The sequence below is a fragment of the Triticum dicoccoides genome, chromosome 5B (assembly GCF_002162155.2).
Source record: "Triticum dicoccoides isolate Atlit2015 ecotype Zavitan chromosome 5B, WEW_v2.0, whole genome shotgun sequence".
NCBI lineage: Eukaryota > Viridiplantae > Streptophyta > Magnoliopsida > Poales > Poaceae > Triticum > Triticum dicoccoides.
Window position 1 is genome coordinate 587,046,602 of NC_041389.1, and position 7,249 is coordinate 587,053,850.

The following is a 7,249-nucleotide window of genomic DNA, read 5'->3' on the forward strand; positions in this document are numbered from 1 at the left end:
CTGTCTCCTAATCGTGGGTAGCACATCTGTTTGCTGCCCCCTAGTACTTCTCTGCGCTCCCCCATCACATATTTGGTCCAGTCTTGCACTATTAAGCATCCGTCGCTAATCTTGAATGCACTAAAGTAATCTGTAGGATATCTTGGCTGTAAGCTGATAATACTCATGGTACCTTTAGTCTCGATCCCATAAGGCACAACATTCATCGGGAGTCCCTGTTGAAGAACATCGTATGTTAACATACTTAGCAATAAAGTTTAGTTTCAAAAATAATGTATGGAAAAGATGCACTGATGACAAATAGTAAAAATCTTACCATCCTTCCTAAATAGATGTGACCGTAGTTCATTACGAACACTATTGGTCGCACATTTTCAGTACTAACATTTCTAAATGCAGGAAGAAAATTTGTCTTGACAGTATCAAGATCCTCAAGCCACGAAACATAATGACTAAGCTCCTCGCAGTTGAGTTCAGCCCCAGGACAGTATACGGTCCTGTCTACCAAGCGCTGGACATGTTTGCTTGCACCGAAATAAGCTGACAATACAAATTAGTTGTCAACTATTTTTGAATAAACAATATCGATCAAAGACATAAATATGGTTGAGAAACTTACATAATGGTATAACTGGAGGCGTCTGCATATCGACCTAGATGTCGGTATTACCTTCAATATCATCTTCCGGACGAATATCAAAGGTGATAACCATATCAGGCTCAAATGCATAAGTCTTGCATAGTGCTCGCCATGTTTTGCATCCAAAATAGGTGTAGTTGTCTGAATTATACAATTTTGCATGGAAAATATAACCATGCTCGGTCTTCAAGTAAACTTTCTTTTCCTCCATACTATGACTGAAACCTATCTTATCCAATACAAAAACTCTTGCATGGCAGGGGATACACTAGTAGAATAGTAAAAAAATATAAGTGGAAGCAAATGAAGCAGATGTCATGCTTAATTACGAAAAAAGACTTGTCGCTGTGACTTACTGTATCCACTTCGAAGTTCTCGTCTAGCTTGATGCTGAAGTGCCTATCATCATCTAGGAAGATTCCGTCGCACAGGCCGCGCTCGTCTTCGCAGTATTTGCAAATACCGAAATCCTTTTCATTGTCAGACATTTCCTATGTTCATAGTTAAAACATTAATTGAAAATCGATCGAAGACAACTACCAAGATACTCAACACACAAATCCGGGGCACTCGATATTTCCTACATATTCTGGCACAAGTCATGCCAAAATTCACGGAAAAATCCGGCATGACCTTTGCTAAAATAGGACATATCGAGCGCCTGAAATTTGCCGGAACAGAAATGAATCAACACTCCGGCAAAACATAGACCACTCGGAGGTGTAACCTGCAAACATGACGGGCCACTTGGATATTGAGCAACACAAGATATACATTTCAAAATATCTTATAGGACTCAAATTAGCATGCATTCAATAAGCAAAAGTAAATCATCTCATACGTCCATACATCGTCGAATATTATCACTAATACATCACGAATAGTGTCATACATATAACATCACTAATACAACTAAAACCCTAGCACACGACAGGTATCGGCGCGGGCGGTGGACACCCATAGAGAAGGAACCATCACAGGATCATAGCTCCAGTGAGATCCCCGGAGAACCTGCCAGGTATTGGAGAACGGCCTGTGCTCCAACGCAAACAAGTAGCGACGGACGTGCGCGTCGTCCTCACTGACACGGTGACGCACCACCTCCGCGGAGTCCTCGAGCCTCTCGATCGTCACTGGCCCACGCGGCCGCCACCAAAGAAGGTTCGGGTCAACAACAGGCTGGCTCCTCACCAACCTGCGCCCCCCGGTAGGTAGCGCCTCCCAGTACCACCCCGGTGGAGCCCAGTCCCGGACATGGCCGATCTGGTCAAGCAGGTGTCGTCCTCCGCCGACTCGACGATGAGGATGCGGGATAGGCATTGTCGACGTCGAGGCAGGAAAAATTGCTTTAACTAAAAAATATAAACAAGTTCTTACTAACTAGTTCTATTAATTCAACTAGTTCTTACTAAAAATAAACTTAATATAAATAAAAATATTCTACTACCTAATTAGTACCTAGTTCTTAATATGCAACTAAAATAAACGTACTATAAATAAAAATAAACTTAATATGCAACTAAAATATAAAGAAACCCTAGGCAGAGGTAGGGGAGAGGGAGGAGCGGGCGTGCTCACCTCGGGTGACTGCAACGAGGGAGGGGCAGGGCGGCGTCGAGGTCGGGGCGGCGTCCGAGGCGGCGTTGAGGTCGGGGGTGGGGGCGGCGTTGAATCTGGGGTCGGGGCGGCGTTGAGGTCGGGGGCGGGGGCGGCATTGAGGTCGGGGGTCGGGGCGGCGTAGAGGGTGCGGAGAGCGCGCGGCGGCCGACGGGCGATGGCGGCGGCGAGAGTGGAGAGAGTTGGATTTGGGGGAAAGTGGTGTGGGGAAGGACGAACCCCGTGGTTAAGTCAGAAGTAGCAGTAGCTCGTTCCGGGAAAAGCGCTGCTGCTATCTTAGCTACAGCGCGTTCTCTGATACACACTACTGCTACTCCTTTCTCTTCTTTCCCTTTTCCATTTAGTTTTCTTCACATTTTATTTGTTTCCTTTCACCTTATTCTATTTCTTTCATTTTCAATTACCTTTCCATTCTCTTTCCATTTAATTTTATAACCTTTAGCAGCAACGAGTTTATATTAAAAAGCGCTGCTACAAACGACGTAGCGGTAGCGCGGTTCGTCATAGATCGCTACTACTATGTGTAGCCTATGGGCTAAGCCGTGGAAATTTTAGTAGTAACGTGTGTTCAGCAAGACGCGCTACTGCTAGATCTTTATCTGCTGCGCGGTTTCCTCTGGCACGCTACTGCTAATTAGCACCAGCTTGCTTTTCTGACCCATGCTACTACTAAAGTTCTGTGTATAGGGTTTTCCCTAGTAGTGCTAGCTAGGCATAAAAGCGAAGATAGATCTAAGTAGTGCCATCTTTGGCACTTGATTCATAGGTAGCTCGCATGATAGATTCATAAGGTAATTTGACTTTCTTTCTTGGAAATTGCTCCATGCCTTTCTTTAATGGAAATTGGAATCTAATATTCCCTTCCTTCATATCAATAATCGCACCAATTTCTAAGGAAAGGTCTACCAAGAATAATAGGGCAAGAAAGATTGCAATCTATATCAAGAATGATAAAATCAATGGGCACCAAATTTCTATTTGAAACAATTAGAACATCATTGATTCTTCCCATTGGTTTTTTAATGGTGGAATCCGCAAGGTGCAAATTTAAAGAGCAATCATCAAGATCATGGAAACCTAGAATATCACATAAAGTTTTCGGAATCGTGGAAACACTAGCACCCAAATCACACAAAGCAAAACACTCATGATCTTTAATTTTAATCTTTATAGTAGGCTCCCACTCATCATCAAGTTTTCTAGGTATAGAAACTTCCAAATTAAGTTTTTCATCAAAAGATTGCATCAAGGCATCAACAATATGTTTGGTAAAGGCTTTATTTTGACTATAAGCATGATGAGAATTAACAACGGATTGCAACAAGGAAATACAACTTTCTAAAGAACAATTATCATAATCAAAATCCTTGAAATCCAAGATAGTGGGTTCAATACTATTTAAAGTCATGACCTCTCCAATCCCACTTTTACCAAGTTTAGCATCAAGATCTAAAAACTCCAAAATCTTGGGACGCCTTCTAAATAAAGTTGACTCATATCTAGTCCCATTATTATAAAGATTCATATTGCAAAATAAAGATCTAATAGGGTACACATCAATAACTTTAAGATCTTCATCATTATTTTCATGGAAACTAGAAGAACACGCTTTTATAAAGCAATCTTTCTTAGCACGCAATCTAGCGGTTCTTTCATTGCATTCGTCAATGGAACTCCTCATAGCTTTGAGAGACTCATTGATATCATGCTTAGGAGAAGAAGATCTAAGTTTGAGAGAATCAACATCAAGCGAAAGTCTATCAACGTTCCTAGTCAAATCATCAACTTTGAGCAATTTTTCTTCAAGCAAAGCATTAAAATTCTTTTGAGAGATCATAAATTGTTTCACACTATTTTCAAAATCAGAGGGCATCTTATTAAAATTACCATAAGAATTATTGTAGGAATTTCCATAATTATTAGAGGAATTGCTAGGGAACGGTCTAGGATTAAAGTTTCCTCTATAAGCATTGTTTCCAAAATTATTCCTACCAACAAAATTTACATCCATCGATTCATTATTATTCTCAATCAAGGTAGATAAAGGCATATCATTGGGATCAATAGAAGAACTCTTAGTAGCAAACAACCTCATAAGCTCATCCATCTTTCCACTCAAAACATTAATTTCTTCTATAGTATGCACTTTTTTACTAGTAGATCGTTCAGTGTGCCATTGAGAATAATTAGCCATAATATTATCAAGAAGTTTTGTAGCATCTCCTAACGTGATTTCCATAAATGTGCCTCCGGCGGCCGAATCTAAAAGATTTCTAGAAGCAAAATTCAATCTGGCATAATTTTTGTATGACCATCCATAAATTCAAACCATGAGTAGGGCAATTGCGAATCATCAATTTCATTCTTTCCCAAGATTGGGCAACATGCTCATGATCAAGTTGTTTAAAATTCATAATATCGTTCCTAAGCGAGATGATCTTAGCGGGAGGAAAATACTTAGAGATAGAAGCATCTTTGCACTTGTTCCAAGAATCAATACTATTTTTAGGCAAAGACGAAAACCAAACTTTAGCACGATCTCTAAGTGAAAACGGAAATAACTTAAATTTAACAATATCATTATCCGTATCTTTTTTCTTTTTCATCTCACACAAATCAACAAAGTTGTTTAGATGGGTAGCGGCATCTTCACTAGGAAGGCCAGAGAATTGATCTTTCATAACAAGATTCAGCAAAGCAACATTGATTTCACAAGACTCAACATCATTAAGAGGAGCAATCGGAGTACTAAGGAAATAATTATTATTGGTATTGGAGAAATCACACAATTTGGTATTATCTTGCGCCATGGCGACAAGTAATCCAACACACAGGAAAACAGAAAAAGGCAAGTGAAAGAGAGAGGAAGAAGAAGGCAAGCAGAAAAGAGAGGAGATTGGGAAAGAGAGGGTGAATAAAACGGCAATGGTGAAGTGGGGGAGAGGAAAACGAGAGGCAAATGGCAAATAATGTAAATGCGAGGGAGGTGAGTTTGTGATGGGTACTTGGTATGTCTTGACTTGAGCGAAGACCTCCCCGGCAACGGCGCCAGAAATCCTTCTTGCTACGTCTTGAGCTTGCGTTGGTTTTCCTTGAAGAGGAAAGGGTGATGCATCATAGTAGCGTAAGTATTTCCCTCAGTTTTTGAGAACCAAGGTACCAATCCAGTAGGAGGCTCCTCACAAGTCCCACGAACCTACACAAACAAACAAAGAACTCGCAACCAACGCGATAAAGGGGTTGTCAATCCCTTCATGGCCACTTGCGAAAGTGAGATCTGATAGAGATAATATGATAAGATAAATATATTTTTGGTATTTTTTAATATAGATGCAGAAAATAAAGATGCAAATAAAAGTAGATTGGAAACTTATATGATAAAAGATAGACCCGGGGGCCATAGGTTTCACTAGAGGCTTCTCTCAAGATAGCATAAGTATTACGGTGGGTGAACAAATTACTGTCGAGCAATTGATAGAAAAACGAATAATTCTGAGATTATCTAGGCATGATCATGTATATAGGCATCACGTCCGCAACAAGTAGACCGACTCCTGCCTGCATCTACTACTATTACTCCACACATCAACCGCTATCCAACATGCATCTAGAGTATTAAGTTCATAAGAACAAAGTAACGCATTAAGAAAGATGACATAATGTAGAGGGATAAACTCAAGCAACATGATATAAACCCCATCTTTTTATCCTCGATGGCAACAATACAATATGTGCCTTGCAACCCTTTCTGTCACTGGGTAAGGACACCGCAAGATTGAACCCAAAGCCAAGCACTTCTCCCATGGCAAGAAAGATCAATCTAGTAGGCCAAACCAAACCGATAATTCGAAGAGACTTGCAAAGATAACTCAATCATACATAAAAGAATTCAGAGAAACTTCAAATATTATTCATAGATAAACTTGATCATAAACCCACAATTCATCGGATCTCGACAAACACACCGCAAAAAGAGATTGCATCGAATAGATCCCCACAAGAGAGGGGGAGAACATTGTATTGAGATCCAAAAAGAGAGAAGAAGCCATCTAGCTAATAACTATGGACCTGAAGGTCTGTGGTAAACTAATCACAACTCATTGGAGGGGCTATGGTGTTGATGTAGAAGCCCTCCATGGTGGATTCCCCCTCCGGCAGAACGCCGACGACGGCTCCAAGATGGGATCTCGCAGATACAGAAGGTTGCGGTGGTGTAAATATTTTTTCGGTGGCTCCCTGGATGTTTTCGGGTATATAGGCTTATATAGGAGGAAGAAGTACGTCGGTGGCCGCCCAAGGGGCCCACAAGACAGGGGGCACGTCCAGGAGGGGTGGGCGCGCCCTCCTATCTCGTGGCTGCCTCGGCTGCTTCTTGGCTTGCACTCCAAGTCCTCTGGATCGCGTTCGTTCCAAAAGTCACGCTCCCGAAGGTTTCATTCCGTTTGGACTCCGTTTGATATTCCTTTTCTTCGAAATACTAAAATAGGCAAAAAAAACAGCAATACGGGCTGGGCCTCCGGTTAGTAGGTTAGTCCCAATAAATGTGTAAAATAAAGCCCATAGACATCCAAAACAGGTAATATAATAGCATGGAACAATTAAAAATTATAGATACGTTGGAGACGTATCACACAACATCATCATTGAGAGTGAGCAGGACGAGCTAGTGTTTGACACTGAATCATATTTCAGGTAGGGTCCTCTTGCAGCTGGTGATCACCAGGTACCAGCAGCATGGGCTGCCTTCCTCAATATGCCTCAGGAGATCCGAGAACCACAGGTACATCAAGAACTGCAACACAATCTGGTGGAGCACCTACGGAGGCTCAAGGGCAACGCCTAGTTCGTTGTGTTTTTAATTTGTGTTTGAATTATGAGCTTGCTTCGTTGAACTATTTGATTTGTATTGATTTCTGTAATGAACTATGTGATAAAAATTTATTTTTGTTGAATTTGAGCCGAAGTGTAACAAATTTGTGCCAAATCTGAGTT